This window comes from Rana temporaria, chromosome 13 (genome assembly GCF_905171775.1).
Source record: "Rana temporaria chromosome 13, aRanTem1.1, whole genome shotgun sequence".
Lineage (NCBI taxonomy): Eukaryota > Metazoa > Chordata > Amphibia > Anura > Ranidae > Rana > Rana temporaria.
In genome coordinates, this window is record NC_053501.1 from 19,064,681 (window position 1) to 19,078,938 (window position 14,258).

The 14,258-nt window shown below is 40.8% G+C and overlaps 1 protein-coding gene across 3 annotated transcripts in view; it reads right to left on the bottom strand.

The window, feature by feature from the left end:
- Positions 1-14,258, bottom strand: part of MDGA2 (MAM domain containing glycosylphosphatidylinositol anchor 2) — a 768,978-nt gene that overhangs the window by 522,325 nt on the left and 232,395 nt on the right. The window lies entirely within an intron of this gene.

Below are 14,258 nucleotides of genomic sequence, written 5' to 3' on the forward strand. Positions count from 1 at the left end.
CGTCTGTACAGACTCACCGTACATGTCCGAGCGGCCGCCATCCCTCGCATGCGTCGAATCACTTCGACGCATGCGTGGAAGCATTGACCTTCTAGTGTCGCGCACGTCGCGGCGGCGACGGTGCGGACACGTCACCGCGCTGTCTGTCCGCGCGGAATTCTGTCTGATGGTGTTCTCATCAGTTTGACCGATCGTGTGTACGCGGCATTAAAGCTGGTTTCTATGCAGAAGTGAACCCGATTTTGCCCTCTCCAGCTTTAGTAAATAAACCCAACTATGTGTGTTGAGCTGCTTTTTTTTTGTTGCATTTGTATGGGATGAACAGGGCCTATAGAAAACAATTGCTATTAGTAATATGCAAAACAGTGAAGGAGGCACTTCATAATCCAAGAAAGTGACAACACCCCTATTTTTCCATCTCTTTCGTCTATTGTTCGCTCTCTTACTTCTTGTCTTGCTTTCACTTGCAATACAGCCCTTCTCACTCATACCTTTCCATCCAATATCTACAGAAGCTGTATTATCTCGGGACAGCGTACATCAAATTATGGCTGCTTTAATTTTACCATGATATTCATGTTATATCACTTCAGCTGTGTACTGCAATTACGACCGCAGCTGTGCAAATGCCATAAAATGCCTCCATACCTTTCTTGAACCTTTGGTTATTGTTCCAGTGAACTTTTGTATAATCGAATACGATTTAAGGATTGTCCCCTCCTGGACCGATAACTGATTTAATAAGCAACTGGCAAAACTCACTGTGCACCACTCTGACTTTTTTCTCAATGTGAAACGATATAATAATTGGACATACATCAGTACTTTTCTACACAATTCAGCTGCTTCATAAGGCAGCTCTCAAATGGCATAACCATTATCTTCATTTTCTTCTCACAATGTGAAAGGCATTTCAGAGTAAATGATAAAATAAAGAGGGAACATTATTTAGACTGGCTGAAGGTAACAATTTAATATTCAGCACACAAACATCACTTTGTATTTTCAGAAAGTTAAATGGATTACTCTTGAAGGAATGAATTTATTATCTGCCAACGGCAAGGTTTGTCTAATGTCCAGAAAACCTTTAATAAATATGGGGAGGATTCATTTCTTTTAACCAAGTATACAGATTTTTTTTTCTCTCTTTCTTTAAATGTTTTTCTAGATTTGAAAACCAATAATACCTTCCAACTTCCAGAAATATCCTACTTGGCTTTGACTACTTGACAGTGTCATTTAGAAAACTCCGTTGTACCCAAATTTCTGTGTGCAATTCTACATTTATTTTCTGCAGCAGTAACTGCTGAAGATATCCGTAAATGTGGTGCCTGCAGTTCCAATTACTGTATTTATTGGCGTATAACACTCACTTTTTTACACTGACAATGGAGGATAAATTGTGCCTGCGTGTTATACGCAGGGGGCTGTGGAAAGTTTTTTCCCTGAAACTTCCCTCTTAAAGTTAGGGTGCGTGTTATACGCCTGTGTGTGTTATACGCCGATAAAAACAGTATATTTAATTAGGAAAGCATGGTTGGCCTTCTTTTAAAAAACATAGTTGCCTTCTCTTCACTTTGAAGAGTTGGATAGGTAGCTCAACCCTCTCAGGACATTAAGAGCCGGTTCACACTACCGCGACCTGGGGGCGACTTGTGTCACCCCCGAGTCGCGCGACATGACAAATTACACGGAAGTGAATGAGAGCCGTCTTAATCCACACTACTGAAGTCGCTTCGACTTCAGAAAAGGTTCTTGTACTACTTCAATGCGACTGGTACCCATTGATTTCAATGGAAGTCGCCTAAAGCAACTTTACAGGAAGAGAAACTATTTTTCTCAGGCAAACCCCCTCCCTCTCACAGAGCCGATTACTGTTTGATTGGCCACTGGCAAAAAGTCGCCTGTCCTGGAGGCCACTTGAAGTCGCCTTGTATGTCACACTGAAGTCGCCTTGCAAAGTCGCGCCCAGAGTCGTGTTCCCCCTGTGTGAACCAGCTCTTAAAAGAAGAACCTGAGCAGTCACAAGTAACTGATGTTTATATATCAAAATGCTTAAAAATTCATAAAAGCAAATACTTTCTATACAAAAATGACAAACAGAGCCGTGTCTCTATTTTTTCTTTAAAGCCCAGAAAAAAAAAAGTTAAACCCAAAGTACTGCATCACAATCAAGTTCTTCTGTGGCTGGACCACTGCACCATATCATGGTCCCTTGCCAGTCACCCCACACATGCCCCATTTACTTAGAAAGTCAGCCGTAGAGCTCATCAATTATTAGGAAGAGTGGGCTTAGCTTTACTGATTGGAAAGCTCTATCGTGCAAGTCAGAGGAGGAGTGAGCGAGATCGCTGCTCAAAGAAAGCGCATGATCTTAAACTGCTGCATATTATTTCCAACACATATAAAAACTTACACTTTGAGATTATTACTTTCAGCAGTCTGAGTTTAACTATTTCTATTTTTCCTGAAGGAAAAAAATTGGGCTTTAAGCAATCATCAGTTAGGAGTCACCGTTTGGGCACATCATGCCCCAGGTCCAAGCATCAGCGTGCCTCCTGTGGATTATCCAATACTCATAAGGGACTAGCTCACAGTGAATGAGCCTTCACCTTCATCTTTCACAAAATATGCCTCTTCTTAATTAATGAAACTGCCAAACAACTCATTATTCCCTTGTGATCTCTTTCCTCGGCTACTGCAACTCTCTTTGTTGGCCTACATCAGGGGTAGGCAACCTTGGAGAGATGGAGATCTACTTTAGCAACACAGATGAAGTCAAAACACACTTCCTTTGTGATCTACTGTGGGTGCTGATACAGGGTTAACCCCAAATGTAGAACAAAAAAAAAATACAAGGGAGTGCAGAGTTTGGGAGTGTGTTACGCTCAGAATGCAGGGATCAGGAGTGTGTTGCGCTCAGAATGCAGGGATCAGGAGTACGTTGCGCTCAGAATGCAGGGATTTGGGGGGGGGTGATGTGAATGGTGGTAGAGGACACTGCTATGGGGGTGTCCACTGCCCCTTCACATCAACCCCACTCCCCCCACACACACACACACACACACACACACACACAACAGTATCCGAGACAGAGAAGCAGCACAGTTCAGGACAGAGGGATGGAGCAGGAGCTGGTCTAGTGACTTTTTATATTAACAAGCTGGTGATTGGTTGCTTAGGATCCAGCAGACAATCAATTACGGGTTAACTTGGCCGGCACTTTCCCCCACCCTCCATCCTGAGCTATGCGGTCTCTTGCTCTCCACATTTTACTGGTGACAGTGGCGGAGGAGTGTGGGGGAGAGAGGGGGACCAAGGAAGACTGAGGGTAGAGAGAAGGCGGGGATCAGCGGTGCAGACCCGTTCCACCTGTCACCTACCCGCAGTCGACAGGTAGCCTGCTATTAACAGGTCGCCAACCCCCGGCATACATCTAAACTGACCATCTTCTCTTCAATGCACCATGAATGCTGCTGTAAGACTCATCTACCACAACTGTAGTGTCTGTCACCCTTCTCTACCAATCCCTCCACTGGCTTCTGTTTGCCCAATAAATATATATATATATATATATATATATATATATATATATATATATATATATATATATATATATATATATATATATATATATATATAAACACACACACATACAAAGCCATCTATTTCTCTGCCCCATTCAATCAACCTTGTCTCAAAATATCACCCAAATCCTTCTCTCCACTTCACCCAAGATATTCTGCTCCCCAAATCCCTCATTGTCACCTATGCTCACCACCGAGACTTTTCCAGATCCTCCTACATCTTCTGGAGATTCCTACTTCAATTTCTCGGGGCTCTCCCTTACATTGTCCATCTTTAAGACCCCTTTCACACTCACTGTGCAGGCGCTATAATGCTAAAAATAGCGCCTGCAAACTGACCTGAAACAGCCGCTGCCATCTCCGAGGGCTTTTCACACTGGAGCGGTGCACTAGCAGGACGGTAAAACAAGTCCTGCTAGCAGCATCTTTGGAGTGGTGTGTATACCACTCCTGCCCATTGAAACCAATGGGGCACCGCGGCTATACCGCCAGCAAAGCACCTCTGCAGAGGCACTTTGCAGTGGTTTTTAACCCTTACTCTGCCGCTAGCAGGGTTAAAACCGCCCCACTAGCAGCGCTTTACCGCCGACTCCATCCCCGCCCCAGTGCGAAAGGGGCCAAGGTGATCCCTGAAAACTCACCTCTTCATAGAAGCCTAGAAAGTCTAAAAACAGAACTTTTACTTTTTCCATCAACTCATCCTTCACAGCTAAATTTCTTTTGTATTACTTATGCCCTTTTTTAGATAGTAAGCTCTAATGACTAACCCTCTTTTTTCTTTTTCAACAGTACAGTTTCCCTTTATTTTGAAAAGCACTGCATAAAATGTGGGCACTATATACATCTTGCATAATAATATTAATTGCTGAATGTTTATGGGGTTTTTTTTGTTTGTTTTTTTTAACAATGCAACTGCCTGTCCTTTGTTCTTTGAAGGTGTCAGGGTACAAAACCTGACAATTACCCTTTTATCTCTCAAAGCTTTTGGACGCTGAAGCATTTCCTTTTTCCACTAAACACTCCCGGGTTTACAGTTTTGTATGCGCCAAGCTATGCCTTATCCTTTTCTCTCTCTGTCATCTCTGTATGGAAAGTATTGACCGCATGAAAGTTCTTTACATTGACAGATAGAAAATCAGCACGGTTCTTTCTTCATCCTCATCTACACGGTCACTGTAAATTGATAATATCCATTAAACTGGTAGTGTTAAAATAATAGTGTACACTGCTTTGCTCTTACAAATACATTAAACCGTGTCACTTTAATATGTTTCCGACAGGATCGGCAAGTTTATCAAAAGCTTTATGGGTTAGTGTACTGAAGCACAGCGTCGCGTCCCAGTTATATTTTTTTCTTGCTACTTCTATATATGCCCTTGTGTCATAAAACATTGTCACCATGTGTCCTCATTTTGTGTACTGACCTATTCAATCCTTCCTACTGCTTTCTGGTTTAAAAAAATAAATAATGGTTGGCTGCCATTAGTTTATCTTATGAGGATATGTGAAAGCAGATAGTGAAAAGCAGTACAGGTAAAGTACTAAAAAAGCAAAAGGAATAATAAATATATATATAAAAAAAAAAAACTCTGCAGTGATAGCGTAGAACGATATTTATGAGATGTTACTTTCTCTTTCATACTACAAACGTGACAGGTAAAGCTCAAAAATACACTATAATTACCAAAACTATTGGGACACCTGCCTATACACCAGTGCCAGCCCAAGACATTGTGCTGCCTGGGACCAAGAATGAAATGCTGCCCCCCCCCTCAAAAAAAAATCACGTCATGACTCTATACATGTATAAAAAGAGGACCTGTCATGGCTCTATTTATGTGATAAAGACAAAATTGCTTATGGAAAGCAACCAATGGTCGGACTTTATAGGCAACACAGACAGGAATAGCAAAAAATATATAATTTTATTACAAAGTAGTTATATAAAACAACATTAAAAAGAAAAACCATACAACATGTCAGGTATGTATGTTGCCTATTAATGTCCCCTGTGTGTCTACGCGTTTCACCATGAGGCTTCTTCAGGACAGACAAAAGAGGAAAATAGTCAAAGTCATCCGAACCACATAGGCATAAATATATACTGTACACAGGCTGTCTCCCGGGGGCACACGCTGCTATCCAATCTGCCATAATGAGTAATTACATTGTACCAGGGACACGCACGGGGACGGGGCAGTATTAGGATCATAAGAATTTGTGGGTAGAGTAGGAGGGAGCGGCAATGCAGAGGGCTGGAGAGGCGGCGTTCGGATCGGAGCCGAGAGCTAGGGGGAACAGATTGCGACGGGCAACCATTCTCGGCACAGCAGGTTCCTCAGAGGGAGCGGCGCCTGCCTTTCTCACTCGCAGACTGCTCCCCTCCGGCTGTGAGTGTCCTCACAGGCAGCGGAGTGGGCTGTCTGGCGGGCGGCAGAATGCTGCCCCCCTAAAAGTGCTGCCTGGTACCCATGGTACCACCCGGTCCCATCATAGGGCCGGCCCTGCTATACACGCACACTTTTGTCCAAGCGGTTTCTCAATAAAGTAAATACAAGAATGTATGGGTGGGTTTGCTGTGAATATTAAAAATGTATGAAATTACTTTTTTCAATTGGGGTGCTCAGATACAGGCAAGTTCAGCTTTAAAACATGAAGATGCATGAACACACACACACACACACACACACACACACACACACACACACGTACGCGAGTGTGCTGTGAACAAAAGGTTTTTGCCTGAGGTCGCCTTTTATGGGAGTGGGTCTAAGGCTGCATTCACACCTGGGCGTTTTGTAGCCTGAAGCTATAAAAAACGCTAGAGGGGAAAAATACATTATGCTCTATGGAGATGGTTCACATCTCCACTCCAAAACGCCTCGGGCTGATTTGCGTATTCCCATAGAAACTAATGGAAACGCGTTTCTACGGGTGTTTTGACGCTTTAATCTGTTCTGTGAAATAGAATATTCACCCAGGAAGAAGATAAAAAGAATCTACAAAACATAGCAACAAATGATGAGAGATGAGCATTTTTCCTATTGGCTAAAATAAAAAAACAACGAAGTTCAAAAACGTCGGACAACGCTGTATGCAAACGCGCGAATACGTGTTAATACGCGTAACAAAATGTACGATAAAATGGCTTGAAAACCGACCGAAAACGCTACGCTCAGGTGTAAATGCGGCCTTAGAGAAGAACCTCCTTCACTTCCGTTGCTTTGGCTTCCTCCTTTGGACTGAGGGAACAGGGAAGGGGACTTCCTCAGGGAAAACTAAAGCCACCAAATTGAGAATGTCCATAAGAAGGATAGCACGTGGCAGTGCCTAAAAGGTAGTTTTTCAGGTGAAAAAAGCATTAGGAAAGTTTGGGTAAGTTTTACAACCCTCATGTATGAGGGTGTTGGTCAATACAGACATACAAAATTTCACAAGACGTTATGCGTTCTTTGGTACTGCTGCATTTCCCAATGACAACCAGAGGCTGCCAACGTACTATGCATTTTGGCACATCAGAGCTGTCCAAACCCCCCCACCCCCTTCACCAAAATGTCCCAGCTAGTGCAAAAGGCTTCTCTGTTACTATATACAATGGACCCGATCTACAAATTGACATTTCTACAACCTGTCCTCTGCAAAGTAAAGCTTTGTACACACACACACACACACACACACACACACACAATCAGATTTTTCAACGGGAATTGTGTGTTGACAGCCTGTTGGCGGAAACGTTGGATGACATGCGTTAAAATTTTCCGTGGACAACGGCCTGTTGTCGGATTTTCTGATCATGTGTCTACAAGTCCAAAGTACAAACACGCCTGCTCCGAAGCAATGCTCACCAAAACACAACATTATCAAAGGTGCCCAAAGAGTGGAGCTAAAGAGCTGAAAAACCACATAGAACAGAAAGGTTGTTCACAATGTTTAGGAGTGTGTCTATGGGAATGTTTGACCATTCTTCTAGAAACGCATTTGTAAGGTCAGGCACCGATGTGGACGAGAAGGATTGGCTTACGGGGGGGGGGGGGGGTTGAGGTCTGAACTGGAGGCCAGCCAAATTCCTCCACCCCAAACTCGCTCATCCATGTCTTTATGGACCTTGCTTTGTGCGCTGGTGTGTAGTCATGTCGGATCAGGAAGGGGCCATCCCCAAACTGTTCCCACAAAGTTGGGAGCATGAAATTGTCCAAAATGTCTTGGTATGCTGACGCCTTATGCCCTGTACACACGATCGGGATTTCGGATTGGATAAAATGCGATGGAATTTTGAGTCCGAATTCTGTTCAAGCAAGGTCTCGCATACACACACATGCTTGTTTAAAATATTTTTGCACTTTAAACGTTTATATGATTATTTATGTTGATTTATTATTTAATTTAGTTCAGATAATTTAATACATGCGCTGCACTTCCTATTTTGTATATTACTTTTCACTGGAATCTTGTGTTATTCTATAGTGTTCAGCTTGCATATTTAGTTGTATTTAGGTTATTCGATATTTTTGCGCTGATTGCACCCCAGTTTTTTTGCACTCGCATAAACACTGTCAGACCTAATTCCGACCGTCCAAAACACGGTGACGTAAAACGCTACGACGAGCCGAGAAAAAGTAAGTTCAATGCATCTGAGCATATGTCGACTTGATTCTGAGCATGCATGGTTTTTTCTCCTCGGGAGTTTCACACAGGCGATCGGAATTTCCATCGGAAAAAAATAAAACATGTTCTATTTCTAAACTTTGACGGAAAAAAAGTCGGAATATCCTGATGAAAAAATTCCGTCTGACTTTTTTCATCTGAAATTACGATCGTGTGTACAAGGCAATAAGAGTTCCCTTCACTGGCACCAAGGAGCCAAACCCAACCCCTGAAAAACAACCCCAAACCATAATCCCCCCCCCACCAAATAGTTTGGACAATTGCAGAAAGAAAGATCCATACAGACATGGATGAGAAAGTTTGGGGTGGTGGAACTTGACTGGCCTGCACAGAGTCCTGACCTCAACCTGACAAAACAGCTTTGGGATAAATTAGCGCGGAGACTGCGAGCCAGGCCTTCTTGTCCATCTCAGTGCCTGACCTCACAAACGCCCTTCTGGAAGAATGATCAAACATTCCCATAGACACACTCCTAAACCTTGTGGACGGCCTTCCCAGAAGAGTTGAAGCCGTTATAGCTGCAAAGGGTGGGCCAACTCAATATTGGAATGTCATTAAAGTTTGTGTGTGTAAAGGCAGGTGTCCCAATACTTTTGGTAATACAGTGTATGTTGGGTGCTTGCTTTTGCTACAAATGGTGTGGAAAAGGTTGAAATTCAGCAGTGTAACTTATTTTTTTCCTCAGCTTTCAGACTTTACCTCCTAGGAATTAGGCTTCACCTTGCATTGATCTGATTTCAGTTCTTAAAATCAAATTTGTTGCCATGTATTACTGCACTTTGCTGAAATTTTTTGCTTTTTGCTCTTTTATTGGGTAAGTCTGCAGAACTCCCACTAGACTCTACAGCGTGCCAATTCAAATCCTGCAGTGAAAAAAAAAAAAGAAAAGAAAAAGAAAATGGCATGTTTTCTAAGCTGCGGAGTCTTAAAAACCCTCTACACCTAGCCGCACACACATACTCTCCTTATTCTAATCATTTTATTTTTACTCACAAATGCCCAATAATAGCCAAAGAAGAAAAAAAAAAAAAAGAAGAAGAAGAGTAGAAAACAAAAAACTACAGCCATGGTTTTTGCTTGACACTTTAAGTCAGGGTTCCTCCAGAGGTTGCTAGGGGTTCCTTCAGCATTGGGCAATTTCTGCCTCTCAGATAATTTCCCACTGACACCATTGAACTTTTTAGCCATCTGTAAGGCTGGATTCGCATCTATGCATTTTTGGTGATTTTTGCATTTTGCAGATTTGCACTACAGATTGTGTTTCATAGGAAACCATGTAAAATGGATTGTAGTGCAAATCTGCAAAATGCAAAAAGCACTAAAACTGCATAGGTGTGAATCAGGCAATTCTTCCCAATGACTACAAGTGTAAGGACCATTCTTCCCACTGAACATCACACTAAGGTATCATGAATTGTAGTTTTCTAATTTTTAGCAGAGGTTCCCCAAGACCAGAGAACTATTTCAAGGGTTCCTCGGTTGTGAAAAGGTTGAGAAAGACTGCTTTAAGTACTGAAATACTAAGTTATCTGTGCTAGCGAGAGTTTCAAATTTGATATATTAAAAATAAACTTATTTTCCCTACAACACATCGCAAGCTAGGTACAAGTTTATTTGAGGCCACAAAGCAACATTTAAATGGATCAGATTTTCTGCATATTAAGCTGCTGTCTTGTGAAGGTCATTTTGCTGTACATAAAAGTAAGTGGGGGCATTAATATTCTAGGATCTCTCAAGTAATACACAGTCAGTGACTCATGCAGAAAAAGGATTTTAATATGAAAATCAAATTTACCCAGAAAGGAGCTATTTGCTTGCTTTTAATATAACATTGCAGTTTCTGCAAACATTGGCTTGTGTATGAGAAATGTAGGAAATAAAACAACTAAACCATTTAGAACCATAGCTGCTTTATGCATGGGATTGGAGAATAGTACAAAATGAAATGATCTCTTCCCTATTTGCCCCAGTTAACGAAAACACAAACCAGAATGAGAAGGTGGCAAAAAGAGGCAAGTCCTTAATGAAAAATAATATTTACCAAACAAGGAAAGTCCTAAAAATAAAGAGGTTCTTGGTAAACTTTGACGGCTTGCAGTACGCAATGCACACAATTAACGTGCATGGAATAGTGACTAGGACAACAAAAGCGTTGTTATTTGACAAAGCTCCCGTGGTCCTGGGCAGCACCAAAGATTCTTTACAATTTGTGCTTTTTTTTCCCCCGGTTTCCTTTTACCCTTTCTACGCAAACCACACACTCCTGTGTTTAAACCTAGAAGCTGACCTAAAAACTAATTGAAAATACAGGGCAGGCATAGGAATATTTTCAGATCAGATGAAGAAACACATGAAGAGGTAGTAATAAACAAAAAAGAAGTTTGCAATCAACTGTTCAAAGCGTGCAAACATGATACCAAGGAATGTGAAGAACAAGGATTTATGTTAGAACATGCAGCATGGACAGTGATCTGAAACGGCATCTGGTGGTTTAGTTTTAAGGGCTAGTTTACACTTGCTTCAAAACAGGGCTTTGGACACGCTTTGTTAAAGATCTGTGAATGCCAATCCAGCTCCTGTCACTAAAAATAGGGGAAAACAATCAGCGCAAACAACCAATATGAGTAAACAAAATTAAATGCTAGCTGAACACAAACAGTTAATCACAAGCCTATAGACACAACACAAAAACAATGGGTATGTTCAGCGCAAAAAAAGTAATAAATGTAACAGTGATATGCAAATCACAACACACACATATATATATATATATATATATATATATATATATATATATATATTGACATTGACAGGAAGTCAGGTAAATCTGTGGGTGTTGTCACAGACGGGACATACATTTCTGCCTTGTTTAGACAATACACCAATTGTTATTAGGCGTCGGCTGCAAATGTAGCCAGAAAAAGCTAAATGCCGTTGAAAAATTTCAGCTGTTCAGAATGAGGCAATTAAGGCCTCTATAAGTAGTCTAGAGGATTGCCACTAATTTGCTGCATCCTGAGGCTTTGTGAGTAAGGAGAGCAGTACTGAAAGTCTGTACCCAACAAGGGATAATACGAAATGATCCATGCAGCAGGAGTGTCTTCAAACAGGTGAGCAGCAAAAACAGTCTTGAAAGAGACTTCATGTTGGTGCATACATTCTTGTAGACAACTCGAGCGTATTGAACAGTAAGGTAACGGCAGACCCATATCTAAACCAGCAGCTCCTTCGGGGGTAGTGCTACAGTCTAATTCGGTTACTCATCGTATACTGCAAGTCATGTTGTGTTAGTCTGCACATTAGCAACCAGTTACCAGGATTGTTAGCAAGATAACTGAAGCATGTATCAAAAGGCCAATATGCTTTCTAAATACAGCCCTTCGCGATTCTGATCTGAGCTTCAAAATACGTAGATAATTGGAATGTTATACTAATAAAAGGTTAGCATGAAATCAGATTTTTTGTTTCCTCCGATAAGCACAGAATCATTTTTTTGAGCTTTCTTGGCCAGTCTGAATCAGGTACCGGCCATACCTGTCATCTTATCAGTACACTGAATCTTACGAAGGCTGTGATGTACAACTCCAATTTCAAGATCTCTGTTCATAAAACACAAGCTAGCTCCTCGGTTGAAAAATCTAAAGTATTTTTTCTAGGGCAGCTGAGCGATACAAAACCTCCAGAATGTTCCAGGTGTCTGCCCTTGGGACTCTTCCCAGTTTGACATATGTGAATCAACCCAAATAAGTGCCACTTAGGACGGTGCTCAAGCTACCTCAGCTGTTCTCCAGTAGAAAGAGCAGAGAGTCTACTAGATCATCCACCCCATCATAAAACAATATCCCTGCAAAAATACAGAAATTATATTTATATACACCACGTCCTTTCATGATACTAAAACAACCACCTTGTAAACAACTCAGTTTGACATGGAAATGAAAGGCAAAATATTTGTGTATAGATATAAAAAAAAAAAAAAAAATTATATATATATATATATATATATATATATATATATATATATATATATATATATATATATATATATATATATATATATATATATATATATATAGAGAGAGAGAGAGAGAGAGAGAGAGAGAGAGAGAGAGAGAGAGAGAGAGAGAGAGAGAGAGAGAGAGAGAATTTACAGGCTGAACTGTCACATAGCCAGTGCCATTTTTACAGCGATCAGTGCATTTTTATAGCACTGATCGCTGTAAAATTGTCAATGGTCCCAAAAATATGTTCCAAGTGTCCGATCTGTCCGGATAAAAAAAAAAAGCCATAATTCTATCCCCTATTTTGTAGACGCTATAACTTTTGCGCAAACCAATCAATATGCGCTTATTACGATTTTTTTTTATGAAAAATATGTAGAAGAATATATATCGGCCTAAACTGATGAAAAAAATTGTTCTTTTGAAAAAATAAATAATTTTGGATATTTATTATAGCAAAAAGTAAAAGGTAGTGTTTTTTTTTCCAAAATGTTCGTTGTTCTTTTGTTTATAGCGCAAAAAATAAAAAACCGCAGGAGGTGATCAGATACCACCAAAAGAAAGCTCTATTTGTGTGAAAAAAAAAAAAAAACTGAAAATTTAGTTTGGGTACAACATCGTACAGCCACGCAATTGTCAGTTAAAGAGACGCAGTGCCAAATTGTAAAAAGTGCTCTGGTCAGGAAGGGGGTAAAATCTTCCAGGGTTGAAGCAGTTAAAAATAAAGTTTATTTTCTGTGATTTTATCAGGATTTTTTTTTTTTTTTTTTTTTTATCTACAGAAGCTTAAGGATTGACTTTTTCAGCAATAAATGACTAAAAAGGCAGAAATTTCATTTCATATTCACACAGGGAGAAATGGCAGGCTAATTTATTTAGTTGCCTTTTTTCAACAGAGAATGTGGTGGAAGATACAATTTTTTTTTTCTCTCTCTCTTTAAAAGCACTAATATAAACAGTGAAAAAAAAAAAAGAAGAAGAAGAAGAAGAAGAAGAAGGATGTACTGTACATTCATGTCTCCCAGATTTTAAGTTCATTCTTTCTATGGCATACAGTCTTGGCAGTATCATCATCAGTGTGGGAAGCATGCACTGTATTTAAATGTAAGAACTGAATTCCAGAGGATACATCAAACAAAAAGTAAAGAGTGAAAACATTTCCAACGGTCATGAAGTTCATTTCGATATGCATTTACACAAATAATTAGAGTGAAATGAAGGAGAGAAAAAAAAAAAAAAAAAAAAAAAAAAGCTCTTTTACCAAGGACGACGTGAATGTTATGCATTTCTGAGATGACAAAATTCATCGTATATTGTGGAGACAACAAAGATTTCATGTTTACATCAAAGTGTAATTGTGTTCTATATATTCTGCTTTGGGTGAAAAAAAAAAAAAAAAAAAAGAAGCTTACGGGTCATTGAACATACAAAAAAGTACCGTACCGTATTTATCGGCGTATAATGCGCACTTTTTTCCCCTTAATATCAGGGGGAAATCGTGGGTGCGCGTTATACGCCGATCCCCGCTTTCTGAGCGCCGCCGCCGACATATACCGATATATATGCAGTACACTTGGGTACACTCGGTCACGCTCAGCTCCGCTTGCGGTCACGCCCTGTGCCGCCTCCTAGCCTTTATGCGAGAGGAGCCGAGCGTGACCGTGTGTACCCGAGTGTACTGCGCTCGGTATTTGTCGGCGGCGACGTTCAAAAACGGTGCGGGAGAAGCCGCAGACGGATGCTGGACTGGACAAGGCCGCCGATGGACGCCGGGCAACTGTAAGTAACTGTAAACTGTCAGTTTTTTTTTTTTTCCTTAGGATTCCCTTCTAGGTTTGGGGTGCGTGCTATAGGGCGATAAATACGGTATACAAATCTTTATAAATGCAAAAAACAGACATGGCTGGTTCGATTTCACTCTTTCATGCGACCAATCTTCTTTTTCTCCACTCTTCTTTATTGCCGAGATTTCCCTTCACTTCCTGTCCCATAGCCAAACAGG